General features: G+C 31.6%; 1 protein-coding gene across 1 annotated transcript in view; it reads right to left on the reverse strand.

Moving 5' to 3' along the window:
- Positions 1-4,912, reverse strand: part of LOC119835676 (ras-GEF domain-containing family member 1B-like) — a 37,156-nt gene extending 32,244 nt beyond the window's left edge. Inside the window, exon 1 of the mRNA XM_038360644.1 lies at positions 4,801-4,912. The gene's annotated coding sequence lies outside the window, so the exon portion shown is untranslated. The remainder of the gene's footprint in view (positions 1-4,800) is intronic.
- Between the last annotated feature and the right edge of the window lie 2,288 nt (positions 4,913-7,200).

A 7,200-nucleotide genomic window follows, 5' to 3' on the forward strand; every position in this document is an offset into this window, starting at 1 on the left:
TGCACTCAGTTGGACAGCTTACAAGTGACGGCATAGTGCTGAATCTTATTATTTTATGCCCTTATATCGTTCTAGATATTTCACCTGGTGGTTCAAATGACCCGTAATTTTTTCTATATGGGCCTGTAGTCTAACATGCAATATAGCCAGTTAGCGGATATCCCAAAATGACTGAATCGCTTTAACGTGACTTTTTCACCGGGAGATATGAAGTGAGGTGAGGAGAAAATTGCATCCGGGCTTTATTGAAGAAGGTAGAAAGAATTGTCGCTCAACAACATGTGTTACAAGTCCAACAAAGGCGAGGACTGAAGGAAATATTAATATTGTATTTAATGATATCCAAAATTATAAATTTTACTTAAAATAATGATGTCAGACTCATCAATTTGTGTGATAATTTACTTTCAACTAAGGGTTTATAGTTAAGCCGTGATTGAAAATTCAAACGTGAATGATAATCAAATATCTAAATGAAACGCTTAATTTGATTGAAATTCGGAACCTGTCCCATTATAATGCGGTTTGCAAATAAATGTGGAAAACATTATTGCTATAAAATTACTTAGCAGCTTAACAGGCAAGGATTAAAGTGACACTTTAATTGAGGGCGGTTGACATCCATCTGACCTAAATATGGAATAAAAGTTAAAATCAGTACCATATTTAATATTTCGGTGTGACAAACTATTCTACCTTTATTAACGTGATCACTAAACTATAGGAGAAGTTCAGTTGTACCTATTATGGGATCGAATTAGGAATAGGAACGCTAATGGCCTTTGAGTCAATGTATGTCATATGAAATATATTAGTTACCTACTCCGAAAACCTTTTTACATGTCAAATTTGAAATATAAGCCTCAATGTTAAGAAGAGATTATTTATTGGTCTGAATTTACAGTCTAAGGCGTCGCAATATGACGAAGACGATCCTTTATCTAGTTATATATGGATCACATAGTAGCACCGGACTCATTTACGTGCTTATTATTATCATTTGTATTTATGTTTACTTCGTTATAAATTATATTAGCCGTATAATAAATGTATTACGAGACTTAAAAAGCTAATTTAAGAAAACGTTATGATAAAAAATCGATATAAGTGGGATGGACTGGTACCCAATGTTGTGAATTCGACTGTATTCTTTTTGTCATTACTATTATATACCTCTTTTATATAAAAGATAGTACATATATATATATATATATATATATATATATATATATATATATATATATATATATATATATATATATATATATATATATATATATATATATATGCCTCCACTTCAATTTGGTGTTATTGTACAATAAAAGACGGTTATCTGAAGTATGTCACTGTGCAAATGATATAGAAAAGATCTTCTATATATATAAAATTCTCGTGTCACAGTTTTCGTTGCCATACTCCTCCGAAACGGCTTGACCGATTCCTCTGAAATTTGGTAAGCATATTGGGTAGGTCTGAGAATCGACCAACATCTATTTTTTATCCCGATATTCCTACGGGATACGGACTTACGCGGGTGAAACCGCGGGGCGCAGCTAGTAGTTCTATAAAAATCCCCTGGGACTGCAGTAATAATTCTTATTATTGAAGATATCGTATTCAATACAAAGAGAATTAGTGAAAGTAGCAGCGAGTAGAAATTTGTTGTTTGAAAACAAAACCAATACGACTGCCGGGCGCATGTTTTAATGTTTGATCTATATGATGAAAAGCGATATGTAAATTGTCTGGCTTTTACTACGAGAGCAAGTCAATAATTTGAATTATAACCTTCTTGATGGCCTATAATACCATATCCAAAACAAACACACACACACACACACACACACACACACACACATTGGCTTATAAAACTTATATTACATAAAATTAAATATAAATATTTTTGTGTTGTTAACTTGTAAAGCTGTCGGATTACCAATCCAGAATCAATAAGCATTATACGAGTAATCTACGCACAGCGAAAAAGCCTTGCATTAAAAATGATGTTTGATGTTTTAACCAGAATAATTCATTTGATCAATATTAATAACATAAAGCTGGAGTTTGTTTACTTGTTTTAGCACATTATTAAATCGGCTTTTACATTCTTCCATAATTTAATATGAATGTGATCTGAGTGTTATAGACTATACAAGTACCATGGTCTAAACTGAGACACACAGCTAGCATCATATATAGAAGCTGATTTGGTAAACATTGTTCTGCAAGGACACCCTTACAACAAAACGTGTAAAAATAGTTTAGTGTTTAGTGTAAAAATGGTCATCATTTTTATGGAATATGTTCAAGTCTATAAATAAAGCCAGTTTGTTTTATTTCAAGGTCATATTGAAAATTCATGTATTATCGCACTGTATTGAAGTCTTGAGACATCAGAACACACCACCATATTATAATTTACAAGTAAATTACATACAGCTATTTTATAAATCATTTATATCTGAAGTAAAGTGACTTGGCCTATCCATATTGTCATTAAAGAAAGTAGTTTACAAGCTTTTAAATTATATCTACCTATAATATGTGTTGTCTTGGGGACTGTTACTTAATTTTGCAATACCAACTGCTATCAACCCTTAACCTAATGTGAGAAGGTTTGGAGCAACAAAAAGTAAAATAGTCACTCAAGCCTCATACACATGGTTAATGGTTTATGTGAATTATGAAGCCCTGAATCATGGTATATTTGATTAGCAACAAAGTTGAATGAACATGTTACATAATATGTGAAATCGTTCATATTCTTATATATAGCCTCATTTATAGCGAACTATTTTTGAGCAACAGTTTCATTATTTTATAGGTGCACTTTATCGCTTTGCGATAGCACCAGGGCAACAGTGAAGTCAATGAATGTTGGTGGAAACATGTTAAAATACTAATTCTTGCCACTCCCTGAGATGAGAATGTATCAACATGCATTATCAGCCCTGCAACAGGCAGTTTTGCTAGCAGCATCAGGAGTTAACCATCAGATTCAAACATTCAACTTCGATGCTAAGCATATATACCACAATTTGGAGCTTTATAATCAAGCACATGAAAACAATAACAAGAAATTAAAAACTTTTTAACGGATTTTAAACGCGATTTATTCATTATATTATTAACCCGACGTTTCGAACACTTCAATAAAACCCTTTTACCCCTTGTTATTATACATATAAAGCTTCCTCTTGAATCTCCCTATCTATTAAAAAACCCATCAAAATCTGTAGCATAATTTTAATGATCTAAGCGTACAGACACACAGACAATGGAAAACTACTTTGTTTTACACTATGTAGTGTTAATTGGAGCCTATGAAAGAGCATTTGAGGGATACGTACAGTAGCCAAGATAAACACAAAAATAAAACGCAATATAAGCAATGCAAATCAGGAAAATTTAGAATTTCTGCTGGTAAATGAAGTTCTGAAATTGGTGCAGTGCTTTTTTTATTAAATCTCAACAACCAAAAATAATATTCTTTTTTAGGTGTTAGGTTTTAAATAGGATGCCCAATGTCTATAATTAAATAAGTAGTGAACAGGTATTGAAACAGTCTTAAATACTGGCCTGTCATCATCACTTCCCACAGTGTATGTGAGTTTGTTTGTATTGAGTGTTTGGAAATCCCTTTAGTTTTAAGTAATAAATAAAGCCTATTTATAACTCACTGATGTAACTAATTGCAAAAGAATTTTAGATATTGATGAGTACCTAATTGGCTCCATACAAAAATATGGATTGGCTATTGGGATTGGATAGGTGTATGGTACATGATTTGGATATAAACAAAGTTTAGTAATGATATTTGGCTCCATCAGATACATATATAATGTTTTTAGATGATAGATCCCTTAATTCAATAAATTAACATAATAGTGAGTCCCATGTTCACTAGTGGTGTATGGGGCAGATGATATCATGTTTCACTAATTGATTTCCTTTATGAACAAGTAGGTGATCAGCCTTCTGTGTCCTGCCAGGCCGAGATATTTTTTTTGTGCATACCCACCGGAATTCGAACCCTCACTTCTCTGCTCTCGCGTTAAGTACTATACGAAGGAGGCAGTCAATATACAATAAATACTCTAGCTAGCTAGCTAAACAATTTGTAATTTTTTTTAGAAATGTCATAACTTTCGTGGACTTCATAAATTATAAAATAACTAGGTGCGCCCCGCGGTTTCCCCCGCGTAAGTCCGTATCTCGTAGGAATATCGGGATAAAAATTTGCCTATATGTTATTCCAGTTGTCCAGCTATCTACGTACCAAATTTCATTGCAATCGGTTTAGTAGTTTTTGGGTGAAAGAGCAACAAACACACACACACACATCCTTAAAAACTACCGCATTTATAATATTAGTAGGATTTGATTATTAATACATGAATACTTACCAGTCTATAGCAGGAAAATTGTTGAGAGAAATTTCATTAGAATATGAAATAAATTTATCCCTATCAGTTTCAAGTTCAAATAAAAAAATAAATATTTTTTTTGGAGGAGTGGTTCACTGTACGAATACCGCTGATTATGCGCCGCACGTATAAACAATTAAATTGTCTTTAAACTTATAGTGAAATTCAATTTACGCTACATGAATAAACACCGTGCTATTTTATTATAAATTAAAACTTAAGTGAAAATCAAAACGATGTTTCAGTGAAAGTTGTATGTAATATGATTTAAAATTACTAACATATTTTATAAGCTACATAACTTTTACACCACTGTTCGCGACCGACCAACTTTTACTTCATAATACGAGAATTACATTTAGTAATAACTCACTTAGTTATAAGCTCCATCAAATTAGCGCCAACGAAAATCCAATAAAAATAACAATGCTAGACTGAATTATGGAAGCTGATACTCCGATTACCTTTATACTAGTGTTGTACCACTTTTTGTTCTCAACTGTATTGTATCAAATACGATTCAGAGCACAAATATGAGGTCTTACACGATTTACCGATTGACTAAATTGCTAGTAGTAAGTTTTATATTAAATCATAGTCCGCTAGATGGACGAATTAAAAAGGGTTAATTGTCCAATTATCGGATAAATAAAATAACGAACACATCCGACAATCTGTTTGCTGTTTTGCTAATCATAATAATATTAAAACGTAGGATTAAAAATTTTTAATGTGTAATAAATAATGTGTTAGAATTTTTATTATTTCATAATATTATCTATATTTAAACAATTTAAATTATGACTTTAAATATATTTTTAAATTTTACAATACTTCATAACCTATGTTATTGTTTTAAAACATATAGCTTATTGCGTTTTAGACGCTACAAAATGACTATACAAAATTTAGGTACAGGTAGGGTATACTGTTGTGAAATAACAAACTTTGTCTTATCTGTTATAGAGAACCTTGTACATGATCACTAGTGTTTTAAAATAAAATGTTGTTGGCATTTAAATATAATTTGTAATTTCTAATAAATTTTAAGCGACATTGTGCAGATCGATTTTATAAATGATATTTACTTATCGTACATCACTATTTGTCAACAGTACAATTTGTAGCCACAGACAATGTAAATACAGCGTGTTTATATGTCTTTTACAAAAAACGTAAATTAATTCAGATAACTAGCCTATTGTTTGAATTATTTAAGGTATTTAAATATGCATCTAAATTTTTTAGGTATGCACAAATTAAAATTTGAATGTACTTAAAGTTAACATAATAGTTTGGTTCTTAAGCAGTACAGACAAATAATAGACAGAACTATTGACACTTGACAAAGGAACGAATTGTCAGATTGCACTTGACATTAGCCGTACTCTTGACAGAATATCACAGAACGATTCGTAGTGGGGAGGCGACTACAAGTGTTCAACAACAACAATAATAATATACTTGTGTGTTACACCGGCTTCAAACTGGCTACCGGAAATCCGAAAAATATCAACATGAGTGAAACGGAGACGAGCTTTGATACATCTGATGAAGATATTTTGCTTCTTCAAAAAGTAGTTGCTGAGGAAACTGCAAGAGAGCTGGGACAAGAGCCGAACCAGTCCCGCGAACGCTCCAAGTCCACTACTTCGCAAAGTTCTACTACAAGCTCCAGCTCTGACTCATCATCTTCTTACGATGAGGTTAACGACTTGGAACTGGCTCTTGCGTTGAAGAAACTTCACGATAAGGAGCTGAAGCGTCTGCGGCAGATGATAGTTAGTCTCCGCGAGTGCCGTAAGAAGCTGATCGAGGTGCTGGTTGAAAAAAGGAAAATGGAGATCCTACATGACAGGGCCAAAACCACAGCAACTGAGTAATTGCCCCTGGAAGAAATTATCAATATTGTCTCTTTGGTGTTTACATGTATCTCAAATTGAATAGAAATCTTCTATGTGTAGCGAGATCTTAATATAATTGTCAATTTTTCCCAAAATAATAACCACTGTATTTATGTAGGATTTAATATAATTTACAATTTAATTAGTTTGTAATTCATGTTGTTTTTGCATATTGCGATTGATTTTGTATTGTTTATATTGTGTGTTTTGATTTATGTTTAATATTAAGTATGTTTAGTTGTAAGTTAATAATTGTGTTAAATGTTTTAATTGTTGATTTTGTTATTATAAATTATCGCAGAATTAAAATTATTTAGGAATATTTGTTACATAGTACAATATGTGGAAAAATCATTTTACCTAAATCCTTTTCTCCTTAAACTTGGGTTAGATATTACTTACGCATAAGATATAGGAATGTTGATTGGTGCTAGCGATAATATCTGGGTATTTAATAGAAATCGATAGAATGTTCTCATTGTAAGGTCTCTATCTTCTAGAAATTGTTATAACATGTGCAAAGAGGAGAAGGAAGTTAGGTTTACATAAAAAATATTTGAATAATAATGTAAACTTGAAGCCAGGCATACGAAAATCATATCAATATGAAAAATTGATGTACCCATGTAATACATATTGTTTTTTGTTACCCACTGATTGGCCAGTATTATGAACATAAAAATATTATTTTAATTCTATTGTGATATTACTTATGAATCTCATTTATTATTTTTTGATGTAAGTTATTGTGTGCATAAATGATAATTTTTTTTTAGTTAAGATTTATTTGCTAAGGCGGACTGTATTGCTGAGCTGACTGTTGAATTTATAATAATTTTAACATTCTCGTGTTGCATTTCTAATAGGTT

The sequence above is a fragment of the Zerene cesonia genome, chromosome Z (genome assembly GCF_012273895.1).
Source record: "Zerene cesonia ecotype Mississippi chromosome Z, Zerene_cesonia_1.1, whole genome shotgun sequence".
NCBI classification, from domain to species: domain Eukaryota; kingdom Metazoa; phylum Arthropoda; class Insecta; order Lepidoptera; family Pieridae; genus Zerene; species Zerene cesonia.